This window comes from Lissotriton helveticus, chromosome 2_1, assembly GCF_964261635.1.
Source record: "Lissotriton helveticus chromosome 2_1, aLisHel1.1, whole genome shotgun sequence".
NCBI lineage: Eukaryota > Metazoa > Chordata > Amphibia > Caudata > Salamandridae > Lissotriton > Lissotriton helveticus.
The window spans coordinates 1,843,274,638-1,843,283,123 of record NC_136059.1 but is presented as its reverse complement, the minus strand read 5'-3'; the positions used below and the strand labels follow the sequence as shown (position 1 = coordinate 1,843,283,123).

At 38.6% G+C, this 8,486-nt stretch overlaps 1 long non-coding RNA gene across 1 annotated transcript; it reads left to right on the top strand.

The window, feature by feature from the left end:
• The first annotated feature begins 4,989 nt into the window (after window positions 1-4,989).
• On the top strand, window positions 4,990-5,488 carry LOC144819950 (uncharacterized). Its single transcript, XR_013607636.1, has 3 exons — window positions 4,990-5,086; window positions 5,189-5,304; window positions 5,390-5,488. It is a non-coding gene; the product is annotated as an uncharacterized LOC144819950 (long non-coding RNA).
• The last annotated feature ends 2,998 nt before the right edge of the window (window positions 5,489-8,486 follow it).

Below are 8,486 nucleotides of genomic sequence, written 5' to 3'. Positions count from 1 at the left end.
TTCAGCTCGTTCTAGAATGCTTTCCAACGTTGTCTGTAATTCTTTAATGGGATCTTGATCCAATTTCAGATAAGTATGGATATAATGTATATGTTCTGAGACTTTGAAGTCATAGAATGTTTGATCCATGACGACGATTGCGCCGCCCTTATCTGCTTGTTGAATGCATATCCTAGAGTATTCCGCCAATTCTTTGAGAATCATTTTATCATGTTTTGAAAAGTTGAATCGACTGTTTTTCTTGGTGTTGATTGATTTTAAATCCTTGAGGACAAGATTTTCAAATGCGTCTAGGATTTTGTGTGATGTTGGTGCCTGGAAGGTCGATTTCGATTTGAACTCAATGTATTCAAGAGGAGCAATCTCTGGTGATGGATCAGGTAAAGTGAAAAAGAAATATTTGAGTCGCAAAATCCTCATGAACTTAAAGAAATCTACTTCCATTTCTAAGGAGTTCGTTTGATACGTGGGAACGAAATTAAAGCCTTTATTGAGAACTCTGGTTTGTTGTGTGGTCAACTGGTGTGAAGAAATGTTAATCACTAAGTTTGCTTGGTATTCCTCAGATTGGGTTTTACCACCTCCTTTACCTCTCCTTGTTTTCCTTTTGTCTTTCCTGGCGGTTGTGTGGCATCCGCATCCTGGGCGGAAAAAGAAGTTTTAGAGGAAGAAGCTGCTTCCCCTGATATTGTATCCCTGCTCTCAGGGTTCCTTTCAACTATCTTAGGTGGTGCTCTATTGATATTCGTATCCCCCTCTGATGCCATGCTCTCTTGTGATGAAGTGTTAGTTGTTCGTTTGACGAAAGTTCTCCTTTGGGCGTACACCTCCGCCCAAGTATACACTTCATTAAGTTTGTAGTCCAAAGTGTCTCGTTTATATTTTCTGAGTTTCCCTTCTTGAATTTCTTTAGTATGTTTATCCATTCTTACATTCATCTCCTCAAGAAATTTTGACCAGTCATCCGAGTCCATTCTGGTCTCAAGGTCTGATTCAATAATTTTGATTTCATCAGTGATTTCTTTGATGACAACAGATAATTGCTCAACCAACAGTAAAATCAAATCCAAAGAACATTTGTTCAAAACTGCGTACCAGCGGTCCATAAAGTCTTTGTTCATGTGGAAACGAAATAGCATAGGTTTTATGGGCATTCTCAATCCTCTTGGGATTCTTCTCGATCGGTGATACTGCACAAGTGTGGATGCATGGAGGCGTTGATTTAGGCGTCTTTTTGTCAAGAATTCGAGCTGTTTAAGTTGTTGCGGCAGACTGCTCCCCTGCACAGTGAAAGACCGAATGTCGTCAATCAGGGAATATATCTCAGAAGCCTGATCATTGGTGAAAGCTAGGGTTTCAGCTCGATTCTCGGTGAGACCTGTGATGGTGTCAAACGACATGTTTGTGGTGGGTGCTCGCTCCCTGTGGACAGGGAACAAAATGAAAATTAGTAATGGGAGAGGCACTCCAGTTTGATCAAAAATAGATTGCTAATTTGTCCTGTTCTCTAAGCGTGCTGCAGAGGAGGAGGACAAATTAGCAATCTATTTTTGATCAAACTGGAGTGCCTCTCCCATTACTAATTTTCATTTTGTTCCCTGTCCACAGGGAGCGAGCACCCACCACAAACATGTCGTTTGACACCATCACAGGTCTCACCGAGAATCGAGCTGAAACCCTAGCTTTCACCAATGATCAGGCTTCTGAGATATATTCCCTGATTGACGACATTTGGTCTTTCACTGTGCAGGGGAGCAGTCTGCCGCAACAACTTAAACAGCTCGAATTCTTGACAAAAAGACGCCTAAATCAACGCCTCCATGCATCCACACTTGTGCAGTATCACCGATCGAGAAGAATCCCAAGAGGATTGAGAATGCCCATAAAACCTATGCTATTTCGTTTCCACATGAACAAAGACTTTATGGACCGCTGGTATGCAGTTTTGAACAAATGTTCTTTGGATTTGATTTTACTGTTGGTTGAGCAATTATCTGTTGTCATCAAAGAAATCACTGATGAAATCAAAATTATTGAATCAGACCTTGAGACCAGAATGGACTCGGATGACTGGTCAAAATTTCTTGAGGAGATGAATGTAAGAATGGGTAAACATACTAAAGAAATTCAAGAAGGGAAACTAAGAAAATATAAACGAGACACTTTGGACTACAAACTTAATGAAGTGTATACTTGGGCGGAGGTGTACGCCCAAAGGAGAACTTTCGTCAAACGAACAACTAACACTTCATCACAAGAGAGCATGGCATCAGAGGGGGATACGAATATCAATAGAGCACCACCTAAGATAGTTGAAAGGACCCCTGAGAGCAGGGATACAATATCAGGGGAAGCAGCTTCTTCCTCTAAAACGTCTTTTTCCGCCCAGGATGCGGATGCCACACAACCGCCAGGAAAGACAAAAGGAAAACAAGGAGAGGTAAAGGAGGTGGTAAAACCCAATCTGAGGAGTACCAAGCAAACTTAGTGATTAACATTTCTTCACACCAGTTGACCACACAACAAACCAGAGTTCTCAATAAAGGCTTTAATTTCGTTCCCACGTATCAAACGAACTCCTTAGAAATGGAAGTAGATTTCTTTAAGTTCATGAGGATTTTGCGACTCAAATATTTCTTTTTCACTTTACCTGATCCATCACCAGAGATTGCTCCTCTTGAATACATTGAGTTCAAATCGAAATCGACCTTCCAGGCACCAACATCACACAAAATCCTAGACGCATTTGAAAATCTTGTCCTCAAGGATTTAAAATCAATCAACACCAAGAAAAACAGTCGATTCAACTTTTCAAAACATGATAAAATGATTCTCAAAGAATTGGCGGAAGACTCTAGGATATGCATTCAACAAGCAGATAAGGGCGGCGCAATCGTCGTCATGGATCAAACATTCTATGACTTCAAAGTCTCAGAACATATACATGATATCCATACTTATCTGAAATTGGATCAAGATCCCATTAAAGAATTACAGACAACGTTGGAAAGCATTCTAGAACGAGCTGAACACATGAAATGGATCACTAAGAAAACCCGCCAATTCCTAACAGTTTCTTTTCCAAAACAACCGGGAATCTACATGCTACCTAAAGTCCATAAAGATCTTCAGAACCCACCGTTCCGTCCCATTGTCACCGGGTGCGGCACCATTTTCGAGCCTCTGGGTCAATATTTAGATCAGTTCCTACAACCGTTTGTCCAAAGTTGGTATTCTTATACGAAAGACACCACTCATTTCTTGAAACAACTTATGGAAGTACAGGTAACTCCAGACGTATGGATTTGTACTTTAGATGTCAAGGCTCTCTACACCTCTATCCCACATTCTGAGGGTATAGAGGCTGTGGAATGGGCCCTGTTGAAACAGGATGAGATACCGTCCGAAAATTTTTTTTTGCTAGAACTTTTGCATTTTTGCTTACACCACAGTTATTTTAAGTGGAATGGTGATTTTTATTTACAGAACAAGGGTACCTCTATGGGTTTTTCTGGTGCACCGGCATACGCCAATACATACATGGCAAGGTATGAAGACATGTTTCTGAGGAATGACAAAGAATGGACGGATAACACAGTTTTATATTGTCGTTATATCGATGATATATTTTTGATTTGGCAAAATACTAAAGAAATGCTGGAACAAAAAATTGTTCAAATGAACTCGTATGATGAGAACATCCAATTCACTAGTAATATACAACGAGAACAGATTGCATTTCTGGATGTACTTGTGAGGATAGAGGATAACGCAATACAAACTGAAGTGTATCATAAGGCGACGGACAAAAACACGGCCTTGATGTACAATAGTTTTCATTCGAGGAATCTTATCAACAACTTACCCTATTCCATGATGTTAAGAGCCAAAAGAATCTGTTCACAACCAGAAACATTTCAAAGCAACTTGAATATCATTTCAGCAAAGTATGCATCAAAGAGATATCCTTCCACTGTATTAGAATCAGCCAAGGATAAGACTGAGAAATTATCACGTGATTCTTTACTTATCCCGAAAATGACAAAACAACAACAACGTCAGGTATTTGTTTCAAAGTACTCGACGAGTTCAAACGAAATCAAGAAGAGCATTACCACACATTGGGAGTTACTGAGGGATGAGACTGACTTCAAAGATCTGTTCCGGGACAAGCCAATTTTTGCGTATAAGCGCTCAAGAAACATAAAAGAAATGTTGAAGCGTCACCCCATGATTTCTACTAAAGTCCACAAGGGCATGAGAAAATGTCAAAATTGCGTTCACTGCAATAATGTTATCGTGACTGATTGTGTAAAACATCCCCACACAGGAGAAACAATTCCTGTCAGGATAAGCGCAGACTGTAACACAGCTAATGTCGTATATGCCATCAAGTGCCCATGCGGACTCCTGTATATAGGTAAGACAGAAAGAAAGATTAAAATCCGCATTTCGGAACATAAGAGTACCATCAGAAACAAGAATCCCAAGAGCAGCCTGGCTGTACACTGGGAGAACCATAGACATACGATTGCCCAGATGAAACTCCAGATCCTCGAAATTGTCACTCCGACACCTGGCAAAAATCTCACCAAGACTCTTTTACAGAGGGAGATTTTTTGGATTCGCAGGTTACAGACACAAGATCCCAAAGGGATAAATGATCGTGTGGACTTTATTTGCTTTTTATAAGATACTGCACAGTCACTGTATGCTGTAGGAAACGTGAGACAGCATAGTAAAATTGTACAGTTATATTTTTCATTACACTCAGGGTTACTGTCTATATGTTGCTGGGTTAGAATGAGATATTTTAGGTAGAGATGCGCATCTTTTTTCCATTTCAGATTCTTTACTTACACACACACATACACCTTTTCAGCACCAATGTGGCGCCCCAGGCGTTTCTTTATTTCTATTTTTGCATTTTGTATTATGCATCGCGTTTCCCCGGTTTCTTTGTAGTCCGTCATTTATGTTTATTATTCATAGCGCGTCATTTAATGGCGCTGCGTCGCGTCAAGCAAATCAGGTCGAATGGTGGTAGTAGTCCGGTTTGAGAGAGGCGCATTGTTAAAATGCACAGGTATTTCTTGTATTTCTTGTATTTGGTTTCTTTTCAAAGACAGGGTGCATTACGTTATTGCTTGCCAAATCATTTCAAACTGGCCGTTTCCTCTTGTTTCAGATAGTTGTTCGAAGAAACACACCGAGAATAGGTCGCCGGTTACTTGTTGACGTTCGAGGTCATGGCAGAGTAGTATCACGGCATGGGGTCCGGAAAGTGAAGAGAGGGTTTTAAAAGTGAGTTGAAATAGCGTGAAGCGGAATTTCATGAAACTAACAGATACTTGTTCGTTTCAATAATGCTTTATTGTGTTCCTTTCAGGTTGGTTACACGCGTTCCTAAAGAATCACTGTCACCACACCCCGGTTCACCGAATTCTTGATACTGCAGTTCAGTTTCTCGTGAGTGTGTTTATTTAGGATACACAGTTATACGTTCATTATCAGTATTTTTACTCGTTTTCGAGGGGGTGCACTCACCTGTTTCTTCTTGTTTATTATTTTTTCAGCACATTGCAAACGCGGTCTAGACCTATCACGTTTTCACAGACCATCTTTCTGAATCTCTTGATTTTGGCATCACTTTAGGCCAAATAAGTGAGTTATTTTATATCTCAAGGTCATACAGTTAATCTTTTGTGCCTGGATGTTTGGATATATTGCTAATATGGCATTATGCATATTTTTATTTTCCTTCATGTATGTTCATAACCAGGTTTCTTAGAGTTTCTTGGAAAATGTATTTGTTTTCACTTTTTACTATGTATGTTTTCACATGTATAAGATCTAGTTGTGGCATACTGCATAACTGCATGATGTTAGACGAGTATATGTCTCTACAAAAAGATTTATGTGTTTTCTTTTTAGGTTTTGCCCCCGACGAAGGGCCGGGAGGCCCGAAATGCATTGGGCATGAAAATTTATGGCCACAAATTGTAAGATAAAAGCCACATAGATGTGATCAAAAACATCAAATTTCATTGAATTTTCTCACAATTTATATGAGAGTAGCATATGTAATTGTGATTATGTATTGTTAATACAACTTGATGTGATTGAAATCCCAGCTGGTGTCGTTTTCATTTAATTTTTTAATTTTTCATGTAAAATGTACAACATGACTATTTAGACCCAAAAGGGAGTAGCTACAGTGCGCAGAGAGCAAGCCGTTCAGCTTGATCCTTTCATGATCAATTATAGATGACCATGAAATTAAGTTTCTTAAATCTCCAAAATGTGTCTTTCAAGTGTTAGGAATAGACATAAATGTAATGGTAGATTCTGGTTCACCATGGACCATTATCACTCTTGATTATTTTAATGTAACTTTATCTAACAGTTTATCTATGGTAGATCTCAAGCAACCTGATATTGGAGCCAAAAGTTTTAGCGGCAATAAGATTGATTTCATTGGTTTTTTCCATGTGATTTTACATTTCAGGCACAGGAAATCTGATATAAAACTATACATTTCTCCAAAAGGAGTGAATGTGTTGGGATGGTTGGACCAATGGAAATTGGGTATTCTTTTGAATCCTCGTGCTAAGGAACAAATTTCTTTATGTGATGACAGTTTAATGGTTTCAACTTCATTAATTGGGAATATTTCCGATTGTGCCTCAACCTCTTCTGGAAAGACAAAAGACTTAATTGATCATTTTAAAGGGGTATTTTGTGATAAATTAGGCACACTAAAAAATTTCTCACACAAGATTGTATTAAAAACTAATCATACACCCATAGTGCAAAAACTTAGAGGTGTCCCCATTAACATTAGGGAAGAACTTAAAGGCATGTTAAATGAACTCTTAAAAGAAGATATCATAGAGCCAATTGAGTCCTCAGAGTGGGTTTCTCCTATAGTTTTAGTGAGAAAACCTGATCAGAAGTTGAGAGTGTGTGTTGATTTAAGAGCTTTGAACGCTAATATTGTTGTGGATTGTCATCCTTTAACGAATATTAATGAGCTAGTATCCTTATTTGATGGTGCACACATTTTCTCAACACTGGATCTTAGATCTGCATACCATCAAATCAGATTAACGGAAGATTCCAAGAAGCTCACAGCGTTTATAACACCGCAGGGTCTATTTCAATATAAACGTATGCCTTTTGGGCTAGCTTCTGCAGCCTCCGTTTTCCAAAGAATTATGTTTCAAATCTTCAGAGATCTAGATAATTTTGTAAAATGTTTTCAAGACGACATTTTAGTTTTTTCAAAGAACATTACAGAACATGAGCAACATTTACACACTGTATGTGCTAGATTAGAACAAAGTGGTTTAACTCTAAAAGCACACAAGTGTCATCTTTTTAAAGAATCGGTAGAGTATCTAGGACATACTCTTTCTGGTGTGGGTGTGATTCCGAAAAAATCGAATGTAGAGGCTATTATCAAAGCTCCAGCACCTGAGAACAAAGACCAGTTGTTATCATTTGCAGGTCTATGTGAATACTATAGCAAATTTGTAAATAACTTTGCTACTAAAATGGAACCACTGAGGAAGTTACTTAGACAAGGTGAAAATTATGAGTGGTTGGATGCACAACAACATGCTTTTGAAGAAATCAAACATGATATAGTGAATTCTCCTACTCTTAAACCATTTCGCATGAACAAAGAGTGTATAATTACAGTTGATGCCAGCCTATATGGTTTGGGTAGTGTTCTTTCCCAAAGAGAAGGTGATAATGAGTGGAATGTTGCTTTCGCCTCAAGGACCCTTAGTGAATGTGAGCGCAAATATGCTGTTATCGAAAGGGAATTGCTCGCTTGTGTGTGGGCGATAGAGCACTTTAGGTTGTATGTGTGGGGTACCAAATTTACACTTAGGACTGACCATAAACCTTTGGTAAATATTTTATCTGTTGGTGGGGGATGGAATGCCACAGCTAGAATTGCCAGATTAACGTCCAAACTACAAGAGTATAATTTTGTCACGATATATGTACCTGGGAAGAAAAATGTAACAGCAGATTGTTTGTCGCGTTTACCTTGTAGACAAGATGGAGTCAGTGCAATAAGTGAATTAGATTTTGTTTTAACTATTGGTGATGTATGTAAAGAAAAATTTCAAGACATTTCTGAACAAGTTTGGGAAGAATGTGTACAGAAAGATGATTGCTGGAGAAAAATAAGAGAATATATTGAAAAAGGTTGGCCTAGGAAAGATAAAGTTAAATCTGAAATGTTACCATTTTACAATGTACAAGAAAATTTAGAGTTAGATAGTGGTTTTATCTTCAAGTCTGGGAAATGTGTTCCACCTGAGGGTATGTATGAGGTTATTCTGAATATAGCTCATAGAACTCATCCCGGTATTTCTTCAATGAAAAGATTGGTGAGAGACTATTTTTGGTGGCCAGGTGTAGATAGGTTCATTGATAAGACAGTTAGAGAATGTACAGAGTGTTGCTCG